We start from the raw sequence: 6,474 nt of genomic DNA on the forward strand, positions 1-6,474 counted from the left end.
GGTAGCCGTTTAAACACGCATCTGAGTTACTGAAACTAAATATCTAATCGGATCTCTAGTATCTTACTCACACACATCACCCAGAGGGGGTTGTTGTTTCCTCTGCAGGCAGGGCACTCTTGGAGCATGCGGTGATGAGGAGAGAGCCTGTTTCAGATGGTGAAGCTCCTCTCCCAGGTTCAGATTCACCTGGATGACCGCATGGCTAAATGGCTGCCTTCTTCTTGGACCGGGCCCTTAAATAACCTCTCTGACCTCAGCAGCCCGGTCCAATCGAAGCCGCCAATACTGGCCACAAGCCGACCACTCTCTCAAGCATCCCTGGCTACCTGGGCCCGCGCAGGGCCGGGCCTTTCCCCCCCCTGCCCAGGTGACCAGAGCATCGCCTCCCAGGCGCCAGGCTTTTGTCATGCAGACCAGGTGGGAGATCCCCGCCCTGAGGGATTCAACACCAGCCTCCCAGGCTGGCTGAGACACATCTCTGCAGAGGGGCACCGACGGTGGCATTTCTGCCACACCGTGCACTGTGCTCAGCTGAGCAGGGGGAAGCCATCGGGAGCACGAGAGCCCCTCCGTGAGCGAGGAGGACATCTAGCACCTCCACGGGAGCCTGGCGGCTGTGGAGAGATCCTGCAACATTGCCGAAGCCACCGAACGAGAGTCACCGACCGAGCCGATCCGCCCGCTCGGAGCTGTCCTCCCCCCAGACTTCAGCTTGTGCCCAAAGAAGCAGCATGGGAAGCCCCTCGTGGGTGAAGGGTTCGACAAGGCCATCCGTCAGCCCTGCCACGACAAGACTCGCGAAAGAACAGACACCGTGCGGTCGTGGTCCCCCGGTTGCCAAAGGGAGGACGCTTGAGTCGTGCGGGGGGCATTTTGTTACCCCTGCCTCGGCACTTTTGCCGCTCCCCATTTGGGGCCAGGAAGGAATTTTCCCCCTTGTCCCTGGAAGTATCATCTGGGGGTTTCGCCTTCCTCTGAGGCACTGGGGCAAAGTCAGCCCATCCCGGCACCTGCTGTGTGAGCAGCCTGCCTTAGCGCTCCCCCTGAAGGGACAGTCCTTCGAAGGCCGTGCAGGGAGAGACAACGAACCAAAGGCGCCGAGGAGAGAGAGGCTGTAGGCGTTAAGAGTAGCTTTAGAAGAAGAGTAACACTAAGTTTATAATAATAATAAAGTAAGATTGATTCTAATAGCAGGAGTGATCCAGGGAAGGGGTCGGCCGGACGGGAGGCACCCCAGGGAGGCACTCGGAGCCGGGAAGGTGGGCGGGCGCAGGGAGGTGGGCGGCTCAAACCAGGAGCGCCCCCTACTGGCCCGCCACACCCTGAACCCAAGGTGGCTGCTGACCTTGTCCCCGATCAGGAGGCTGGTTTACCCCAGCATGGCATAGAGGAAAACCAGAGCAGCTCTCTTGATGTGCATCCGCCCATGATGAATTGCCAGATTGGTCCGCTGCAGGAACGATCTCTTTTGTTCCTCGGACAAGATCTTTCCCAGCACCTGAAAGCAAGAGGACGCAAGTCTTGGCGCATCTGAGAGCCAGGCTCCATCTCTGGGGCCTGGGACCATGTCACTCTGCACACTTGCAAGTCTCTAACCCGCCGCAGGAAGATCCCTGCGAGCTGGGGAGAAGCAGCAGGCATTTCTCCAGAGCCCAGCACGCAGCCAGCCCAAGGAGACACAGCCCCAGCCCTGCAGCTCGGCGCAGTATCCTCACCTCTCCAACTCCCTGTAGCACTGGACCAGGCTCGGCTCTAGTTGGCACTCGCCAAACATCTCGTTTGCCCCTCGCATGTCTCGGCCTGCAAGGAGTGGAGACACGAGGCTCTGAGCTGCCATCCTAGCTTTGGACCAGGGTTGTGGGATGCACCGTCTGCATTGTGCTCCTGTGCTTGGGATGGGTCTCCTTACCCCTCTGGTGCAGGAGGATTCGAGTGAGCCAATACAAGCTCTCCATGGTGTCGCAGCCGATGGCGCAGGCGCCAGGATCCGCCCACCCCATTGGGGTGTCCCACACGTCCCTCTGCCCCGACCCCACTGGGCTGGCCCCCCGCTCCCACGGCCACTCAAACATGTCACTCGGCCCACCCCCTTGCTCCCTGACCGCACCCTCATCTGCCCTCCAGACACTCGATTCCCCCCGGCCTCTACCAGGATTTCCCGTCTCTGCTGCCCACCAGTGTGCCTGCCCTTCTCTCCCCGGTCCAGCTCCATCTCTCCCCTCCACCCTGGACTCAAGAAACCATTTCCTCCGTCTTCTCCTCTCCTTGCACCGTCCCGTGCTTCCTCCTACTCACCACAATCTTCTCTGGCACGGACGCTTTCCACCCCTGCAGCTCCACAGCCTCGTGTCCCCTCTGCTGCACACCTGCCTGCAGGGTGAGGAGCTCCCGCAGCAGGCGCTGCCCGTCCCTCCTGCGCTGCATCTACCAGGAGCAGGACCGGGATAAAGAGAGGCTTTGAGCCAGGGACCTCCCTGTCCCCCCCAAACCTGCTGTGGGACTCAGGCCTCTTGGGACCCCCAGGGTGCTGCCATAAGTCTCCTCCTGGGCAGGCGCAGAGAGGAGCAGGGCAGTGTCTGTGGCGGGAGGGGACCCAGGTGGGGCTTCACAAACACACCCACCCCTAGCACTGCCCGCGGGCGAGCGTCTCCCCTTGTCAGCTCTGGGTCAGCGGGACGGGCTCCCCTGGGGAGGGAACAGAGGACTGAATGGGTTTCCTACCTTCCCGCGGTCCTGGAGGCGCTGGGTGACACTGAGCGCAGCTTCCTCCGGTGTCCCCTGTTCTTCCCTCTCCTGGTCTTCCTCGTCCTGCATCTTCTCTATGGCCAGACTGGGACTCACTGCAGCAGGAAGGAAAGTGGGGGGTGAGTACTTTGTCCCTGAGGGGAAGACACGTGCAGTGTGGGGGGCAGAGATGGGGCCGTGCTCCCCTCGCCAGCCAAGGGCCCTCTGTCTGCAGAAATCTCCCAGGGCCCTCTCCATCCCGCTCCTCCGCCCCCGCAACCTCACGGCCCCCGTGGCTGAGAGCACACTGGACTGCCCGGCTCTTGTGCCCGGCGCTCCTCTCCTCCGGGCTCCCGCCTGCCCAGGCGCACCCAGGGCCACCTCCACTTGCACCTGGAGGTGGTGGGCTGCTGCAAATGCTCTTCTTTGGTGCTGGCACGTGCTGTTTTTTTACGCCAGCACACGGGGCACAGCCACGTCCTCGCCCTGATGGGCCCCTCCTCTTCATGGTTGGGGGGGTCCAGACGTTCCTGCCCAGGCCCCCTGCTGTGATCTGCTGGCACGAATCCCACCTTGGTGGTCCTCCTGCTCAGCACCCGCCTCAGCCTGTCCATCCTGGCACTGAGCAGGAGCAGTCATCAGCTGGGCTTCAAGGCACCCCTGTACACCCGTCTGCCCCTGAACCTCCTGCTCTCCAGGAGTCAGGCCGGTGTCCCCAGGGATGCCCCCTTGCCGCCAGCCTCCTGAAGATTTGGGGATCATGGGCAGGGAAGCCCTGGGCTCAGGGGCAATGACTGGCAGGCAGCTGGTTTGGACACAGCTCCCTTCTCCGGCTACTGACCTCTGGCTCCACGTGCCTGGCTCGGGGCTGAAGCCCCCGGGAGTCCAGGCAGCTCGTGGGATAAAACCCTGCACTGGGATTGGGAAGTGCCCTGCAGAGGAGGGCAGGGACCCCTTCCCTGGGACCTGTGGGTGCCCGTCAGCGCCGCAGCTTTGGGCTCCCTGCCCACTCCGGCCGGGCAGTGCGGGCTGAGCTGGGAGGGCTGGGAGCTCCTGTACCTGGGGATGTTTCCAACCCCGTGGAGCGGCTGTGAGAGCATCAGGGCCGTGCTCACCACCTTGGAGTGGGGCGGACTTTCCTCCCCTTTCTGCAGTCCCCTGCACAGACATGGGATGCCCCCGCATGTCTTAGCGCCGGCTAGAACTTAGCACGGGGGGTCTTAGCGCAGGCTAGAACTCCCCGCTGAAGTGAATGGAGAGCCTGGCACATCCTGGTAACCAAGGATCCCGCTCTGGAGGTGTCTGAGTCCTGCCCAGTGACAAGAGCAGGAGCTGCATGATTGTGCAGAGTGAATTATGATCTCCTGCTGGAGGCACCCGAAGTGCAAGCCTGCTCCCCATGCCATGTACTAGAGAACTGTGTGGCTGGACAGCAGGGTGCCTTCCTCAGCCTGGCTGCAGAAGCCAGGACACTGCTGGCCCCTTCCTGTTAGACTCAAGGCGTCAGACAGACTTTTTACCTTCTGGACATAGTTCAAGGAGCATTGAATAAGACACAAAGAATTAATGGATGTTTTGATTAATCACACAGCCCCTAAACATCCCGCACACATAATGAAGATAATGTGCAGAAACATTTTGTAATAACAATAAGAAAATCTCTTGTTTGGGAAGCTCCTAGATCAGCACTTCTGAACTCCACAGCATCAAGGCACTTCTTGTTGGGCTCCACTCAGCCCTTGCTGGACTCACAGACACCCTCACAAATGCCAGCTCTTGCTTTTCACTCATTTTTGGAATACAGACAAAATACTGGAGCAATTCTCCTGTTGCAGAGAAGTCAGAAAGTGCGCGATGGGTCCCAGTGTTTTTGGCACTCTGGGTTCCCATGTGAAATGCCAGGGTTTCTCTTGCGGATCGTGTTTGCACACCCAGCAGTTATGACACTGCAGGTTACGCTGGAGGACACTGGCCCCTGCACACCCTGCTGCTCCACCCACGTGCTGGGCAGCTGCTTGCATTGCTGAGGTGCCCTGTGGCTGGGAGCCTGCAGCAGGGGCAGGAGCTTGCTCCCCCGCTCCCAGCTCAGAGCCAGCCTTTCTCGTCGTGGCACGGCAAAGCAAGCGCCATTGCAGGCCCCGTGTGTGGGAAGTGGGGCTCGGAGCAGGGAGCCCTTCGCCGGCTCTCGCAGTGCCCGGGACCTGCTGCCAGGGACGTTGAATCCACCCAGCCTCGGACTTCCGGACGGTCTCCAAGGAGGCGGCAGCAGGAGAGGTCCCGGCCAGGGCCCGGGCAGCCCCTGGACTCGAGGGAAAACGTCTGTGTGACACCTCCCGGGCAACACGGAGCTGCCAGCAGTGTCCTGGCTTCTGGAGCCAGGCTGAGGAAGCACCTGCTCCCGGTCCTGCAGCTCTGCAGCACATCCCATGGGGAGAGGCTTGCAGTTGGGGCACCTCCAGCAGGTGAGTATCGGGATTGGGGTTTTGCATTTCCCACCGAAAAGGGAGTAAAACACAGATTTCCCCCCTGTACCTGAGGAAAACACGGATTTCTCATTTTAATGGAGAAACCCATGGATTGTGCATGTTTGCAAAGAGCTCTCTGCAGGCTGACAGACTTCAGGCCCGCAAGAGGGTTGTGGTGGGGGACCAGGAGGAGGGCGGTCAGGCAGGGGCACTAGGTGCATGTACATGCACATGGCCCGGGCAGCGTGGAGAGCAGCTCTGCAGGTAAATTGGGGGCAGGGATTGAAGCCCCTCTGGGGAGGGAGGCAGGGAGCTGGGCAGGGCTGGGGCGGGGGCTGCTGCCCAGCCGAGCAGTGCGTGGGGCTCGGAGCCACAATGTGCGGCCTCAGGGGGCAGGGGTGCTGCCAGCTGCCTGCTGCGGGTTCAGGCTCCTTTCCTGCTGCCCTCTCCCGGGGCCTCTGCAGCCACCAAGCACGGGGAAGCTCCTTGCCACCACGTGCTCCACGCTGCCCTGGCGATGCACTCCCTGCCCGCGCAGCTGCAGCCAGGGGCACAACCCAACGCCCAGGTCCACGGTGCGCCCACCCCCGTTTCACACAGATCTGAGAGGTGTGGGTCCCTCTTGCCCCCCGGGAATACGCCCAGCAGCGGGGAGCTGGCTTCACCCCCAGCCGAGCCCCCAGCATGTAGGCAGCAGTTGTGGGGGGAGCCGGGCTCTGCATTGCTGCAGCCACTGCCTCCTGCAGCCTCCACGCTGCCTGCAGTGGCTTGCTTGAGTGAGGATTAACCCACACAGCTGCCTCAATGACCAGATTGAACCTTTGTTGCTGAACCAGGCATATCATTTTATCAAACTATCAAATCATGCGCGGACCCTACTGGTGCCTTTTGTGATGATGACACGCTCCTGTGAAGTTGGAGCTACTGTGAAGTTGGAGGCAGCGCTTGGTCTCTCATCAAGTCACTGAATAGTGCCACCCTGGCATTTGCACCAGACGTGAGGATGACACCAGGAGCACGCGTGGACTCCTGCGGACTCTGCCCGGGCCTTGGACATTGGATTCAGGAACGTGCATCTTGGGCAGCGGTCTGTGCAGAGGGAACCAATGATAGAAAAGAGACGGCTGGGACCTGCTGGGAGCGGGTGTGCAACTGCCAGCTCTTCACTGGGGTGAGATATGGAGGGGGGCGCAGCCCTTACTCCTATGGGTACTGTGGCTTAGTTGGTTAAAGCACCTGTCTCGTAAACAGGGGAACCTGGGTTCAATTCCTAGCAGTGCCT

The 6,474-nt window shown here is 60.9% G+C and overlaps 1 non-coding gene across 1 annotated transcript; it reads left to right on the top strand.

The window, feature by feature from the left end:
* The first annotated feature begins 6,400 nt into the window (after positions 1-6,400).
* Positions 6,401-6,474, top strand: TRNAT-CGU (transfer RNA threonine (anticodon CGU)). The gene has a single exon. It is a non-coding gene; the product is annotated as a tRNA-Thr (tRNA).

Source organism: Alligator mississippiensis, chromosome 11 (assembly GCF_030867095.1).
Source record: "Alligator mississippiensis isolate rAllMis1 chromosome 11, rAllMis1, whole genome shotgun sequence".
NCBI classification, from domain to species: domain Eukaryota; kingdom Metazoa; phylum Chordata; order Crocodylia; family Alligatoridae; genus Alligator; species Alligator mississippiensis.